Here is an 18,462-nt window from a genome sequence, read left to right on the forward strand (position 1 = left end):
GAGAGTCAAAGTGTGAACATCTGCCTAAAGTCAGTCATGGGATTTTAAGACTAAGCTTATTATCAAGCTGTTGAGCAAAACTTAACAGAATACAACACATGAAGAGAAAGGTGTCCTGAACTTATAAATTATCCGCATAGAAACAAATGAATCTAGAAGGTGAATGAAAAAACTGGATCATAGACGCCTCACCAAACTGATGTAGCAGGTATTTCTCACATTAACACCTCACAAAATGTCAAAAAACATTACATATTTCATTTAAAATTCATCATAACAGAGTTTAATTTCTTTTTTAACTTTGCATGTGTCACCCAAACTTGACCCTAATGTACGAAGAAAGTTCCAGCATAAACGCTTCCGATGAAAAATAATGTTTGGAGTTTTCACCATAATGAGATTTTGAAGATTGTGAAGGACTCAACATGGATTTGCTAATACTCCGGAGATTTTAAACGCTGACTTCTTTGTAAGAAGGGCTTATAGAAAGTATTTAAATGCAACTTAAACGTATGAAATTTAACCAACAAAAGTGTTGAATAAGTGGGCTACTGTGGGTTCCCCACACGGTATGATTTTAAAGCTGCAAACCCTGTGAAGAGAAGGGAAATAAAGACTGGATAATCTATAGGGATGGATTTCCATTCATTCGGTCTTCAGCGAAGCCGACTTGACACAGAAAATAATAGTGGAAAAAGCAATGGAGACATCAGTCATGATTTAGGAAGTCAGGTTGCAAACAGAAATTATCATGGAAGTTCATAATAAATATTGTAGCACAGTACACATGAATGCCATTATGTGTGTAGAAATGGCAGCACGGCTGAGCTTTGCATATTTATGACAGCTGTCCTCACGCTTGAGTTGAAACAGTCTGTGCTTACTTAGCTCCATGCCAAGAAAGCTTATTTTACTCTAAAGATTAAAGCAACAATTTGCATGGTAATCCTCTGTAACAGGTAGTCAAAAGCATATAAGCAGAGGAACCCTGCTTGGTCAGGGCTCTTCATTCACTGGCATGTGTGAGAAATTAATTGCTCTTTCCTGCACTTCGTAAAGCCTCATAAGAAGCCTTGAAACATCAGAGTTAGACTTTGTTTACTCCCCATCTCGACCAAGATCGACGCATCACTTAGACTCTTAGACTGCCCTGCTGACAACACCGGTCTGCACACACACACACACACACACACATATATATATGTCATATATCATTGTTTAGTGCAGGATGTCTGCATTTAAGATTTCAACTACCTTTAAAAATCATTCAAATTATCCAGCTGAATGTCAATATATTCATATCCTGTAAAAAGAATAAGTATATTTGTATAAACTATACACATACTAACATGTATTCATAGTATCTTCATGGTGAGTTGAGACTTTTCCCAGGACCTGAACAACCGTTTTACCTGCACGGTGCCCTTAGTTGCATTTATGGAAGGAAAATTTGTCTTATCTTGAATCTTATTCAACAGCTGATTAGTAAACTTAACATTTTACGTTAGTTCAGCTTTTTTTTAAAACTATCTGCTTATCGAACTTGGGACAAAATGTGAGAATGATGAACTTGTAATTTGGGTTTTTATAGTACAGTTTACACCTGTTCAGGTGAGACTACCTGAGCCCGACCATCCAGGTAGCAGGAGGAGGAGCTGAAAGCAGCACAGAACACCCATACATGTCTGCATGGGAAATGTAACAGAGTGGACAAATAGAAATTCATGTTTTTTTTTTGGAACTTACCCAGAATTTGACCAGCAGCTGAAAAGTCCTTAAATTTGCTCAGACACTTAAAAATCAGATGAAACTGCATCATCCCCGTACGCAGAGCATTCATCAGCCAGAGGCTACTCTCGTCATTATGTTCAGCACACTGTCCAGAATTTGAATCAGTTTCCAGTTTGTCTGCCATGAAGCCGGACTATCTCTGAGGGAGACTGACAGCAGACCTGCATGGTGGAGATCTGAGTTTGTAGTAGCAACTTTTATTATCGGATTATTAGTAGATTCAGCGTCGAGTTGGTCTGATAATCGTCTCTGAAGTTTTTAATAGTCCAGCTGATGCAGAGAGTCTGGAACACAGTAAGATGAACAAAGCACCGCTGTAGCCAGCAGCACAGTAACTGACCAACCCATGTAGTGCACCCAGGGCCAGGGTTCGATTAGGTGGTTGATTAAATGGTCAATACAACAGCTCTTCTTCCTAAAAATCACAAAATCCTGCCAGACAATAGAAGGATGGGATCAATGTCTTTACCTCTTCCATATGGACTGTATCTGTCTCTGCTATGGTGCTTCTTCTTTTATTATTTATTTATTTATTTTATCTAAAATGAACATTTTTCCCAGTTTTTGACTGTTTCTTTATGTGTCATGTTCGTACTTAAGTTTCCACTTACCTAAAAACTTGAATTCATAGGGAAGGCCCTCGTTTATCTACACTGTTTTTACAAATGCCCCAGAGAAATGTAATAGAGCTATTTCTCTGTCTGAGGGTATTAGCAATCATCTGGTTCTAGACAGCAAGGATACAGAGGTAAAATCTATGCTGCTGGGAACGTCTGACGCAGTTCCCTGTCAGAAAGAGCTTCAACTCCCATCTCCAGCAAAGCTTCAACCATGTCCCGGATGAGGCGGAGAACACTGAGTCTGAAGGGGTGGTCCCCCTCTTCAAAAAGGGGGACTGGAGGGTGTGCTCCAACTACAAGGGGATCACACTCCCCAGCCAGCTGGATAGTCCCAGGCCAAATGTGGTTGCCGACCCCCGACATAAAGGGGAGATAATAATGATCTACATCAGGATGGATGACTATGTGCTGGATTTTGTTCAACAATCTCTCCGACATGTGACATGGAGGCAGATCCTGTGTAAAGTGTAACAAGGCTGCCATCATGGTAATACATCTCAGTTACTCATAACTATGAGCAGTAATCTGTGATATTTCTGCTGCATATTTAACAAACTTATAGGAAGGATGATCAGCTCCATATGCACTGTAGCTTAATTCTATGGACCATAAAAGCAGAATATTTATGTCTCAACTTATGATTTCATTAGCTTTATTCTCGGCAAACAGGATGTTTGTTTAGGTACCGTTAGTTTGTAAATGAGTACTTTTACTGTGAGTTACCTAGTCACTGCATTTTGCTTTCATTGGAAAACATCCCCATGCATACATGAAAAGAAAAGCAGAATATAAACATAATGCTTACTATAGATTCCTGGGTTGGGTTTTCAATACGCGTTTACTGATGATCCCAGTTAAACACCGATTCACTGAGTGCACCATGTCAAGTAAAACAAGCACACCCTGAAGACGAAGGGGACTATTTTCTCCATTTATCTAGTTTTCTATTGGCTGGAGGACGTTTGACAGACAGCTCATTCAGCAACCCAAGAGAGAGGAAAAATATGCAAGAGCAGAAGCTGTGAGGGCAGAGAACGTGTCTGAGTGTGAGGGATCGAGACCGAGCTGGAACGCAGGGGATTTGAACCTGCAACCCTAAACCTGAGAAGAGGAGTGGGGTTTAAAAAAGAAGACGATGTATTTGAGAGCAAGAAGGGACTTTTAGAGTGTGAGAGCAGAGTTTTAAGAGAAAGCAACATGATATTTGAGCATGAAAGCAAGAAATCTTACAAATCAAACAATTGCGCTCTAAATTAAAGAGGAAATGTCTCCTTATATTTCCAGCTACTCCATGTACATCTGTTGTTCCATGTGGCTAATGTGGCTGGTGTTTTTAGCCTGGTTGCTACGTTTGTACCATTTCCATCTACAGTGCTGATCGCTAACTTTCTGGTCATCGTTACAGGTGTGTTACCTGCTGGTAGCGATCAGGTAAAGTAAGTGTGGGTTCATTCTTTTAGTTGGACCATTGCTCAAACACTAACTATCAAAACAAAATGGACACTCATTCGGTTTTACTTACAGCTTGTGGCTCAGGATCGGAAACGTGGTCCTTGATTGTGGGCACAGACCCTCCATTCATAAAGCCTGGTAACAGAGCGCTCGTTGAACCGGCCCTTCCTTCATCCTGCAGTCTACGGTGACGTTTTGGTCACAAATACAAACGTTGAAGCAACTCTGTGGCTGGTTTCCAGAAACAAACTCCATCCATTGCTGTCGGACCGTCGTTTCCTTTGGGAATTTGAACAAATGCAGCTTTCCGTCACAGCTGAAGAAGCTTTTCTTGTGTCTTGTATCGCGGCATCTCCCGACTTACACTGAGCAGTGAAGGTGGGTGTTCTTTTCTTCTCGTGAACGTGCACAATCTGGAGAAGATTACCAATAAGTGAGTTTCCACCCACACCCACTCCACAGTTCATTTCAGCTCCTTCTATCAGCACCATTAGCAAGAACAAACATTGTAAAGAAGTCATTCATTCCAGCTGCAGTCATTTTAAATACGTCTTAACTCAGGTTTCTTAGCTTGTTTAAACTCTTTAAACTTGTGTTATTATTCTGTGAGCCGTCCATTTGAAGACAAATTTTTACTGCTATGCAATGGACAATCAAGTTTTTCTAATTCCAAGTCCAAGTCCAAGTCTAAAGCATCTGATCAGGTGATATAAGAGCATGTGATGCACGTTAGAATGAAGCAGCTCCGACAAATAAAAGGGGAAAGACCATTAAGAAACTTAAAAAGACTGAAATATCCTTTTCTTGTGCCTCAGTTTCTGAGCTGAACTGGGTTGAGATCATGGCTTGGCTTTACGTTCACACAATCAATACTTAATCAATTTCCCAACGTTCAGCTTGAAGGCAGCAGGTCCTCTGTTTAAAGGGGTTTCCTCTGGAATGTTGACCACTGAGGCTCAACAAACGCTCTCGAAGTTTCTTGTTTTGTAGTAATGCTCTTATTTGGTCGTCTGTGTTTGTGCTTGTGCTGGGAAACTGTGTGTATGTGTTGTTCTTTGTTGCTGTGAGGCATCATCTTAAATGCCAGAGGTCAAAAGAGCTGCTCGCCTCCAATTTTAAAATTAATGTTATGCAGATAAGCTTAGCTGAACCAAAGTTTTAGTTTCCAGTGAGAACCTTCAAATGGAGACAATTTGCATCAAGGCGTGGCTGCTTGAGAATGCATAAGAATTAAAAAAAGTAAAGCACTAATGAGCACACAGATGACTGTCCCTGCTTCAAAAAACAAAGGTCACCAGTGATAAAGAAGTCGAATCTCATTTCCAGTCTGCAGACTGGGAAGAAAATGGGTTGTTTCAGATTCCCACTAGAATAAATGTGAATATAGTTGGAAATATTTCCACTGGCAGCAGCAACACCGAGAATTTTTCACCTTGATGTGGAACATTTGAAATGTTTATCTTTAATTTTTGTAAATGTTTATCTTTAATTTGAAATTAAGGTGTTATGACTGTTGTGATTGGTCTATATATCTATCTATCTATCTTGGTGTGCTATCATCAGGGATGTCAGAGAGAATCATGTCCATTTCAGAGACAAACTCATCTATACTGCCACCAGGAGGCGGTAAATGACCAGAATGTATGCAGTGATGGGTGTAGAGACCTTTACTGGTGATACTCAGGTGATGAGCAGGTAGCCATAGGACGGACAGAAGTAAAGGTCCACTTTGTAGAAATAAGAAAGCCTGTTCCACCTCCTCGTCTAGCTGAGCGAGGTGTTTGGCTAAATTCTGCATTGACAGAAAGGGCAGCTGGTGTAGCTGTGTTTTCTGAACGGATCCAGGTTTCAGTCTCTAGGACCTGAATGTCTGAGAGATTTATCAATGAACTGATAAATTGGTTTATAGGAGGTTTAAGCTCATGCCCTTGCTCAGTGGACTCGCAGGTCTTTTCCCGACGTGGTCTTTTCCCGACGTGGTCTTTACCCGACGTGGTCTTTACCCGACGTGGTCTTTTCCCGACGTGGTCTTTACCCGACGTGGTCTTTTCCCGACGTGGTCTTTACCCGACGTGGTCTTTACCTGACGTGGGCTGACACGATGGCTGACGCCTCACCTTACCATGTGTGGTAAAGTTACCTGCAGCTGACACAGCTGCAGGTAACTTTGCTTGATTGCAACTGGCTGAAACCGCCTCTATCTGCTTTGCCCTGAGCAGTACACAGTGGGTGTGACTCACATCACGGCCTCAACTGGTTGAAGAGAGAAGGTGCTAACGACAGAGCCCCACACCAGCAATGTCAACAATAACCCGAAACCAAGACAGAAACTCAAGCAGTAAACTCACCTAACTGACTGGACCAACCCTGAATGAAATCGGTGCTTGTTCAGTGCGAAACACGGCAGAGCAGAGAGGTCTGTATGGAGCGTTAGCTAATGCTAGCTAACGCTAGCTAATGCTAGCTAACGCAGCCCATCGCTGAAGCTCTGGGGCCTTCAGCACTACAGCAGCGTCTAGAAACCAAACACCCAACACGCATGAGAAAGAGGTGGGATTTTTATAAACGAACAAACGAAATGAGCTATAGATGCAGAAAACATCTGTCATGTCTGGTGACTCTTTAAAAAATTATTTAAAAAATGTTAAATAAAGAAATTGTCTAATTAAATGTTTAGTATTTCAATATCTACAGAAAATATGAATTCATTTATTTGAACCTTTTATGTATGTCATCATTTATTGATGAAATTTCCATCTTTCTGTCCCTTTTTTTCTTTTCTTTTTTTTGCTGTAAAATCTAATATTTGGTACATTTTTTACTTGAGCTTTTAAATGTGTTCTTGTGGGAGCCTGATTTTATTCCATGAACTGACAGTCTTGTATGTGCGGTTTTACATACATGTGCTGTATACATCTTTGTGATGTCATTGCATCACGTCATGTTTTAAATATTTTTAATAATGTCATATTTTACAAGGTTTTAGTTGTTAAACTAGAAATTGGCTTAGTTATTGACTACAAGTAAACGAAGCGTGAGATCGATTAAACCACTGCAGTGTTAATTTCTTAATGAGCAGTTTGTACTGGAAAAGTTGGGCTCCAGAATAAATAAAAGGTTAAGAACTGCTGGTTGTGACCATGTTTGCATATTTCGCGAGCTAATGTCAGTAATTGCGTCTTAATGTTGACGTGAGGACTGATGCCGTCCCGTTGGCCGTATGCTTTCTGTCTCCTGGACGCAGATTGCAGCAGGTCCTTCGTGTCGGGTACTTGCTTCCTGGTGTTTGTCTTGAATGAATAAAATGATCTCATTAAAAAATGTTATTAAGAGGCCTTGAATTGGATTTTAAATAACTTTAGATGTTCATCCTGAAACTAGAACATTTTGTTAAAAAACTGTAATAATAAAGCAGCAACACTCATGTAATCACTGGCAGGGCATAAAGTAAAACCCTGGGACTATTTTCTCTCTTACTCTGAGATTCTTAGTTACTAGGATACTAAACAACATCTAAAAATAATGCAAGCCAGACGATGTAATGAGGCTTCTGAGCTTTAAGGTCTCGCACATGGAACTAAATAAAACATATTAAAATTATTTATAACTCATAAATTAGCTGGAGGTGACTCTCCAGGAGTTAGAAGTGCTTCTTTTACAGGTGCAAAACAATCAACCAGAGGTTATAAAACTTCCATTACATACATATTCTTGTAGTTTGGTGTCCAGCTGTGCGGCTGGACAAATGTAGGCTGAGCCGTGTGGGGAAATCTTAAGCCTCATTTCTGCTCCTTTTAAAATACATAAATAAGTATGTCTGTGTCAAATGTCAACCGTCACTGCCCACATAATCCCAAAAGAAAGAGTAAAAGCGAGAGAAGAGCGAACAGGAGGCAAGATATATCGGATAGAAAACTACAGCATCAGCTGTTCAATCTAAACAGGAAAAACCTGGAAGGAAGCAGAACCACCTGCAGGGGGGCAGGTTGAGCATGTACACGTACAAAAGCTCACGTTTTAAACAGATACGGCTTCAAAATGTTTGTTCACCATAAAAATGTGTTCCGATAAAGGTCCAGTGCTAGAATTACTGCCCACTAGTGGTGAAGATGGGTATAACACAGCTGGGAATGTACTGTAGTTTCATATTAAAACACGGATGGACCTTACTTTTTGAATTACTTTTACTTTTTGAGTTACTATTACTGAGGATAAAATGTTACTGACAGCGTGTTACTGCTGTAAGATAAGATTCGTTTTTGTTTTGTGTCAACATTTGTTGGGACTATATTGTGCTACAGTGGAGAGGAGGCAGAGTGATATGGCTGGAACTGGAAAACACACTCAGTGTTTGTGTAAATTAGCTGCTGTGTTGTGACCGGGGGAAAGCGAAGTGGGTCCTTTCATCGCGGGGTGTTCGCTCCATTTAAACTGGGCATCAGCTGGATGACCCGCTCAGATCCCACGGCTTGTTTGGTTAAACCACCCCTTCGAACCACATGGGTCAAACAGTCGGTTTTCCGAGAAACATAAAATTTTCCAGCCTGGTAATGTTGATGTTTAGTATATTTCGTGATGTTTGTGAGTATATTTGTTCAGTAGATAACTTCACATTAGTGGGATTCCTGAAACGACTTCTGCTGATTTTATGGTTCTTTCAGCTGCTCGAGGCAGCGAAGTTCCGCTCCAATCCAACTAATTTTCCTTATTTGTTACGAGACCTCCAATAGAGACCGTTGTACTTTGCAGACTGCAACCTGAAAGAAATGTGTACAAAATGATGGCTTTGTTATTAACTTTTTATTATTTTCATGATCAGTTTTGCCCTGAATGATACATGCCTCCTTTGTTTTGGTAAAGCCTCTTTCCACCAGCAGATGGAGCCTCTTTCTGCTCCGCAAACTCCTCCTCACCGCTCATCGTGACCTCTCCCCGGGTCACCGTCCAGCTGACGGTAAAGGAGCGGACCCAGTCAGTGTGCACCACGAACACGCAAACAACCAGGTGATGCAGCAACGGAGAGTCCAGAGAAAACAGAGGAAGAGTTTTAATCTGGAACCACAGACGTCACTTTTGCCTCTGTTAGATATTATTTTAATTTGACTTTGAATGACTAACATGTATGTGACCTTAATCAAACATTTAATTGCAGAGTTGTTTTGGTCTACTTGTACAGGGCATCAAAAGGTTTGTTTGTTTTTCTGTGGTAGCTGTAAGTGGCAGAATCTGGAGAAGCTCCTCTTGAGGAGACAGAGACGACTTCCAGCAGCCTGAGATTATTGTCCATGATTTTTCTGTTATTTATTCCATTAGGTTTCCACTTCCATCATTAGCCAGATCTAATATTCACTTTATTATGAAAAAAGAAACATGCAGATGGATTTGAAAGTCCGTTAAAGGGAACATATTTCACAGTCTTTTCAGTACCAGCACAAATTTCCACCGCTGAAAGAATGAGTGACAGTCTGCTTAGTCTGACTGGGGTTCTTTTTATTGGCAGTCTCTGGATTAAACCGTTTCTTTTCCCCCTTACAGCAGTCTTAAAATGTTAAATTTTAAGATAAAAGGAATGATAAAATCCTATTTGAACTGTGTTCCTTCTGGTGTGGAAGTCCGCTGCATCCAAGATGGGGGTGTGTCCCCCCGAAATGCCCAGGTGTCTACGCCTCTGTCAGCTCGACAACTGCAGCCGTTCCATTGCTGCCAAATAAAGAAAAGAAGAGGCGCTAAGACGCTCTCCAAGCCAGACGAGCTGCCCACCCCCACAACGGTCAATGATGCATCAGCATCCCTGTACACTCATCTGGGGTCCGGTTGGTAGTCCCTCAGCTGCCTCCAGCGCCGGTCCAGCAGTCGATCTGCTTGTGCCCCCTTTCTGCACCTCTGCCTCCCTGCTCACCCACCTGTCAACTCCCTGCTAACGTGGTGGGGTTGTAACAGCAGGTAATCACTAACCAGCCCTCTTGCCCATTTTCACACCTAAATCTAAATCAAATATTCAGAAAACAAAGTGCACAACAAGAATACAAGGCTGTGATTAACTATACAGAAAAACAGGACAAGTCTAACTAACTAGTCCAGTTCGGGTTTACACCTTGACCTTGAGTAATAAATTACTTTTATAATGCTGTAACTCCGTCACTAATGCCGTTACTTTTTACAAGAAGTAACTAGTAACTATAATTAATTACTTTTTAAAAGTAACCCAGCACTGGTCCCAGCTGCTCCACCAGGACTCGACTCGGTACCTGAAGTCTGTTGTCACCAGGTGTGAAAACAGATGATGCCCTTAGGTTTGATTACCACGTTAATGGTGGTAAAATCATCCTGTTTTCATCTCAGACGTCTCTCAAAGCTTAAACCTTTCTTTCGGGGCTTGACACGGAATCAGTAATCCATGCTTTTATTACCTCCCGGCTGGATTACTGTAACTCTCTTTTAATGGGAATTAACCGGGAAACTCTATCACGCCGTCAGTTGGTGCAAAATGCGGCATCGTGATTTTTAACAGGTACACGGAGCAGATCACTCCACAGTCGGCTTCGTTGCACTGGCTTCCTTCATTTTAGGGTTAATTTTAAGGTTCTGTTATTTGTTTTTTAGGTCTCTAAATGGTCTTGCGCCGGCATATTTGTCTGACTTGCTGCACCCCTACGCCCCTTCTCGTTCCCTCCGGTCAGCTGACCAGATGTTGCTGGTGGTTCCTACATCACCAAAGAAAATGAGAGGTGATCGAGCTTTTTCTGTTGTTGCTCTGAAGCTCTGTAATAAGCTTCCTTCACACATCGGACGAGCTCCTTCAGTCGATGTCTTTTAATCTACTTTGAAGACACTTTTATTCTTTGGCTTTTAACCCAGCGTGAGTTTGACGTAGCTTTTACTGTCTTCAGATTCTACTGTTTCCTTTTTGTTTTTAGTGTTTCTATTGATTATTTCTGTCTTGTGTTTTACTTGTTGTGCTGCACTTTGGTCAACCATGTGTGGTATGTAAGTGCTCTGTAAATAAATGTGGTAAGGTACGGTATGGTACACTATGGTATGGTACACTACAGTATGGTACAGTACGGTATGGTATGGAATGGTACAGTATGGTATGGTATGGTAGAGTACAGTACGGTATGGTATGGTACAGTACGGTATGGTACAGTACGGTATGGTATGGAATGGTACAGTATGGTATGGTATGGTAGAGTACAGTACGGTATGGTATGGTAGAGTACAGTACGGTATGGTACAGTACGGTATGGTATGGTACAGTACGGTATGGTATGGTATGGTACAGTATGGTATGGTATGGTATGGTAGAGTACAGTATGGTATGGTACAGTACGGTATGGTATGGTACTGTACAGTATGGTATAGTACAGTACAGTATGGTATTGTACACTACTGTATGGTATGGTACACTAGGTATGGTATGATACAGTCCGGTATGGTACACTACAGTATGGTATGGTACAGTATGGTATAGTATGGTATGGTACAGTATGGTATGGTATGGTACAGTATGGTATGGTGCACTGCGGTATGGTATGATACAGTCCGGTATGGTACACTACAGTATGGTATGGTACAGTATGGTATAGTATGGTATGGTACAGTATGGTATGGTATGGTACAGTATGGTATGGTGCACTGCGGTATGGTATGGTACAGTACGGTATGGTACACTATGGTATGGTATGGTACACTATGGTATGGTACAGTACAGTATGGTACACTATGGTATGGTACAGTATGGTAAGGTATGGTAAGGTATGGTACAGTACGGTGTGGTATGGTACAGTATGGTAAGGTATGGTACAGTACGGTATGGTACACTATGGTATGGTACATTATGGTAAGGTATGGTACAGTACGGTATGGTATGATACAGTATGGTATGGTGCACTGCGGTATGGTATGGTACAGTACGGTATGGTACACTATGGTATGGTACAGTATGGTATGGTATGGTACAGTATGGTATGGTGCACTGCGGTATGGTATGGTACAGTACGGTATGTACACTATGGTATGGTACATTATGGTAAGGTATGGTACAGTACGGTATGGTATGATACAGTATGGTATGGTGCACTGCGGTATGGTATGGTACAGTATGGTATGGTACACTATGGTATGGTACAGTATGGTATGGTATGGTACAGTATGGTATGGTGCACTGCGGTATGGTATGGTACAGTACGGTATGGTACACTATGGTATGGTACAGTATGGTATGGTATGGTACAGTACGGTATGGTACACTATGGTATGGTACATTATGGTAAGGTATGGTACAGTACGGTATGGTATGATACAGTATGGTATGGTGCACTGCGGTATGGTATGGTACAGTACGGTATGGTACACTATGGTATGGTATGGTACACTATGGTATGGTACAGTACAGTATGGTACACTATGGTATGGTACAGTATGGTAAGGTATGGTAAGGTATGGTACAGTATGGTGTGGTATGGCACAGTATGGTAAGGTATGTTACAGTACGGTATGGTACACTATGGTATGGTACATTATGGTAAGGTATGGTACAGTACGGTATGGTATGATACAGTATGGTATGGTGCACTGCGGTATGGTATGGTACAGTACGGTATGGTATGATACAGTATGGTATGGTGCACTGCGGTATGGTATGGTACAGTATGGTATGGTACACTATGGTATGGTACAGTATGGTATGGTATGGTACAGTATGGTATGGTGCACTGCGGTATGGTATGGTACAGTACGGTATGGTACACTATGGTATGGTACAGTATGGTATGGTATGGTACAGTACGGTATGGTACACTATGGTATGGTACATTATGGTAAGGTATGGTACAGTACGGTATGGTATGATACAGTATGGTATGGTGCACTGCGGTATGGTATGGTACAGTACGGTATGGTACACTATGGTATGGTATGGTACACTATGGTATGGTACAGTACAGTATGGTACACTATGGTATGGTACAGTATGGTAAGGTATGGTAAGGTATGGTACAGTATGGTGTGGTATGGCACAGTATGGTAAGGTATGTTACAGTATGGTATGGTACACTATGGTATGGTACATTATGGTAAGGTATGGTACAGTACGGTATGGTATGATACAGTATGGTATGGTGCACTGCGGTATGGTATGGTACAGTACGGTATGGTATGATACAGTATGGTATGGTGCACTGCGGTATGGTATGGTACAGTATGGTATGGTACACTATGGTATGGTACAGTATGGTATGGTATGGTACAGTATGGTATGGTGCACTGCGGTATGGTATGGTACAGTACGGTATGGTACACTATGGTATGGTACAGTATGGTATGGTATGGTACAGTACGGTATGGTACACTATGGTATGGTACATTATGGTAAGGTATGGTACAGTACGGTATGGTATGATACAGTATGGTATGGTGCACTGCGGTATGGTATGGTACAGTACGGTATGGTACACTATGGTATGGTATGGTACACTATGGTATGGTACAGTACAGTATGGTACACTATGGTATGGTACAGTATGGTAAGGTATGGTAAGGTATGGTACAGTATGGTGTGGTATGGCACAGTATGGTAAGGTATGTTACAGTACGGTATGGTACACTATGGTATGGTACATTATGGTAAGGTATGGTACAGTACGGTATGGTATGATACAGTATGGTATGGTGCACTGCGGTATGGTATGGTACAGTACGGTATGGTACACTATGGTATGGTACAGTATGGTATGGTATGGTACAGTATGGTATGGTGCACTGCGGTATGGTATGGTACAGTACGGTATGGTACACTATGGTATGGTACAGTATGGTAAGGTATGCTACAGTATGGTATGGTATGGTACAGTATGGTATGGTGCACTGCGGTATGGTATGGTACAGTACAGTATGGTACACTATGTTATGGTACAGTATGGTATGGTATGGTACACTATGGTATGGTACAGTACAGTATGGTATGGTACAGTACAGTACGGTATGGTACAGTACGGTATGGTACACTATGGTATGGTATGGTACAGTATGGTATGGTGCACTGCGGTATGGTATGATACAGTACGGTATGGTATAGGGCTGCAACTAATAACTATTCTGATGGTCGATTAGCCACAGACTATTAAAACGACTAGTCGACCAATCGGATTATGTATCTCATGATTATTATATATGGATCTTATTTCACTTTCAGCTTTGAAATCTTGCATGAGGTTGTTAAGTAAGTCTGACGTGCCTCCTCTTTAAATGTTCGAGCATTGCAGACGTTCTTCCGTGGTACACAAGGTCCGCTTTACAAATCTCACATGTATTTAATTTATTTTGTAAGTTTAACGTGAAGTTATCCCAGACTTTTAACGTTCTCCGCCACGGTTTTCCTCCCTGGTCCGCCACCATATTTTTCCCCTGGCAGACTTTATTGCGCATGTGCAACTCTCAGCATAGATAAAAAAAAGAAGACGATGTCTCACTCTATATTTTTTTCCCCTCTTTGGGCATGTGCATTGTGCAACTCTCAGCAGAGATAGGATTAGAAGACCATGTCTCACTCTGTAGTTTTTTTTCTTTTTTTTTTTTTGCAGACAACAGTCGACGGCTAAATTCGTTGTCGACTATTTTTATTGTTGACTATTGTCGACAACGTTGACTAATCGTTGCAGCCCTAGTATGGTACACTACGGTATGGTATGGTACAGTACAGTATGGTATGGGACAGCATGGTATGGTACAGTATGGTATGGTACACTACGGTACGGTATGGTACACTACGGTACGGTATGGTATGGTACAGTACGGTACGGTATGGTACACTACGGTATGGTATGGTACAGTAGAGTATGGTATGGGACAGCATGGTATGGTACAGTATGGTACAGTATGGTATGGTACACTACGGTACGGTATGGTACACTACGGTACGGTATGGTATGGTACACTACGGTACGGTATGGTATGGTACAGTATGGTACGGTATGGTACACTACGGTATGGTATGGTACAGTACAGTATGGTATGGGACAGCATGGTATGGTACAGTATGGTATGGTACACTACGGTACGGTATGGTACACTACGGTATGGTATGGTATGGTACACTACGGTACGGTATGGTACACTACGGTACGGTATGGTATGGTACACTACGGTACGGTATGGTATGGTACAGTATGGTATGGTATGGGATAGTATGGTATGGTATGGTACAGTATGGTATAGTATGGTACGGTATGGTACAGTATGGTATGGTACACTACGGTATGGTATGGTACACTGTTACACACACAGCTGTTTACCTTGGTGCATGTGTATTGACTCTTGTAATGGGGACGTGGGGTGCGCTGGTCAGTGTATGTCTGTATCTGCCGTGCTACCTGTAACACGATGAGGGCCAATGAAGGTTTAATGCTAGCCAATGTATACAGCCGTCTAACGGTGACACATAATACATGAGGAATCGTATATAACTTGGACATTATATATAATTTACTGGTTCAGTCACTCTTCACACACACAGTTGTGCCTCCATCATGGCAGAGGTCGATTGTTTCCTGTAGACCTGCAACCCTTCCTAAGCTGTTCTTCCTCCTGGTTCGGGCTCGGATGGAGGTTTTCTTCTTGGTTCTGGCTCTGATGGAGGTTTTCTTCTTGGTTCTGGCTCTGATGGAGGTTTTCATCTTGGTGATGGCTCTGATGGAGGTTTTCTTCTTGGTTCTGGCTCTGATGGAGGTTTTCTTCTTGGTTCTGGCTCTGATGGAGGTTTTCATCTTGGTGATGGCTCTGATGGAGGTTTTCTTCTTGGCTCTGGCTCTGATGGAGGTTTTCTTCCTTGTTCTGGCTCTGATGGAGGTTTTCTTCTTGTTGATGGCTCTGATGGAGGTTTTCCCTCCTGTCACCCTCCCAATGTGCAGCTCAGAATGTGGAGAAAGATTCGACACATCTGTTGTTTTCTTCATCCAGAACAGTATATTTTATGAATTGACATCATGAGCTCTATTATTAGAAACAGTTTTAGTCTGGATCATATGATGGATTTGTGAATTACAACTGGATTGGACTGTATTTCTGCTGTGAATCAAAGCCTAATTGAGCTGAAGTTATGAATCTTCACCACATCATTTTGTGTAATTGCTCCTGCAGCAGCAGGCGACTGAGCTCCGGTTTCGTAGGACTGTGAGTAAAGATGGTGGTTTATGTGTCATTGTGCAACGTGATCTCTCCCTCTCAGCCAGGGTCACTGACACCAATAAATACCCTGCAACCATCATAGAGAAACTCAGCACCATGTACACAGACATACTGTACATGCAGACAAGTAACATGATATATACACAGAAGAGAGACTGTGGGTATCAGTTTGCAGTGCAGTTGAGCCTTTGAATGTGTGTACCTTTAAGTACTAGTATGTCAAAGACCTACATGGTGTCAGCAGGGTTAAGATCCACTGCAGTGGAACCCATTAACCACACGAGGAGTCTTTTAACAGTCTCTTTATGAGCTGGTTAAACAGAAGAGATGCAGCTACTGTGGCTGCCTTCAGGATGCTGTTGTGTGGTTCAGTCTGCGTGTGGTTGCAGGAATATGGATGAATTTATTCCTCCATCATTTCCTGGTGTCTCACACTGACAGATGATGTTGGACTATAGGAAAACATAAATTGGAGTGTTGACAATGTATCAATTAAACCAAAAATATTTATATATAATCATACCAACTGTAAGACCTTCAGGTGTACGTCCTGATGGTAACGGATGTTTTCAGTCTCCTGTACATATCCTCTTTTTAAAACAGCAACCAAAGTGTTTCACACGGTAAAACAGAAAAGCCTAAATGATCAAAAAGAGATAAAATACATAAAAACAGCTTCCTGTTCTGTTAAAACTGACTCCTTACATCTGCATCGACACCAGTAGCTTCAGGACAGTCACTGGTTTTGGTGCTTTGTCACGTACAACATGCCCATGCTAGCTTGACAGCTAAGGAAACGTTAGCAGAAAGTGCAGCTTTGGGCCTGATAAGACAGATTCTCTTGTAATTATGATGTTGAGCTGCCTTGCAAGGTGATGTTAAAACCAAGTGTGGAGAGAAGGGCTGCCTTTCAGGCAGGGAGCAGATGTGTCATCCTGATAGCTTGAAGCTTCCTGGGTTACACAAATATGAAGCAAACATCAGCGATCTTTTACACTTATTTGACCACCAACTCTGGACCTCTTGGGCCAGAGTCCTGCAGGTTTTAGATGTTCCCTGCTGCAACTCACCTGATGAAAATTATTTGGTTGTCCAACACTTGTTGTTGTTGTTGTTAAGTTGTGCACCAGCCTCTTATTGATCCATTGATTTGCATCAGGTGTGTTGGAGCAGAGAAACATCTAAAACCTGCAGGACTCTGGCCAAGATGTGCAGAGGTTGTGACCCCTGTTTCACACGGAGGATTTCTGCAGGTAGAAGCAGATGAAGAAAATAAAGTTAGATAATTACGTTTCATCAGCAGAAGTAAATATGTAAGATTGCAGAAAGACATGAAAAGATTAAAAGCCACTACGAGTTGAGAGTTTTTATCAGAAAATATTACACCAGGGTCTTTAGTTCAAACTTGGACTTATTATTTAAAAGACATTTTTAATTCACACCATTCTTTAAAAGATGTCAGCAAGGGGGAAATTAGCTTTAGTCACAGATTACACAAATATTTAATGTATTTTATTAGAAATAAAGAGAAATTCTGATCGTTCAGAAAGCGTTAGCGTACAGGGAAGCGGCCTTCAGTGTAGTTTTTATAATAGTTTGTTTTAATACATGTACTCGTGTGTTTTATGAGTTTTAATTGTTAATGTTTTTTGTTGTCAAAGATGTTAGCTAACCTTAAAAGACATATTTTTGATGTGTTGTAATTTCTGTGTAAGATGTTTTGTAATTGTTGTCCTGTGAAGCGTTTGGATTTCACCTGTTTGATAAGTATTGATTTCAGACTTGGCTGCTCACCTTCATGCTCCACCAGCCCTGCAAATAAATACGTTACATGGAAACTCTTGTTTTTGCAAGATTTTCTGTCATTTTCTCAGCTGCTAATTGCTTTAATTCAAAAATATTTAAAATATTACGGGTGTTAAATACATGAACCAATGTTGTCAGAACTGTCAACAAAGTTAAGTTAATGTGGCTGCAAACACGTCACATGTACTGACAGATTTATCTGAAGCTGGACAGGGATGCTTCTGTAAAGGATGTAACAGCATGTAGCTGCTAAACTATCATAATTCAGCAGTTTGTTCATTACAAAACTTTGTCAATCAGTCTGACATGCATCAAACCACCAACATTGACGTGCAATCAACAGACATGACAATCAGTCAAAATATCAAGTATGAGTGGGTAAAGTGTCCCACACGGGTTTTAGTGAACGAAAGCCTCTGAAGATGAGGACCGTTTAGATTTAGAGGTGCTTCTATTACCAAAAATCTCAAGGAAATAAATAAATATTTGCAGCCTTATTTTTAAATTATTTTATTTTTTCATTTATTTAAATGTAATTATTTAAAAAGGGTCAAGTCCACATTAATGAGCACAGATACAGATGCACAAAGGTAAAGGAGGACAGAGTTAG

This window comes from Melanotaenia boesemani, chromosome 7 (genome assembly GCF_017639745.1).
Source record: "Melanotaenia boesemani isolate fMelBoe1 chromosome 7, fMelBoe1.pri, whole genome shotgun sequence".
Lineage (NCBI taxonomy): Eukaryota > Metazoa > Chordata > Actinopteri > Atheriniformes > Melanotaeniidae > Melanotaenia > Melanotaenia boesemani.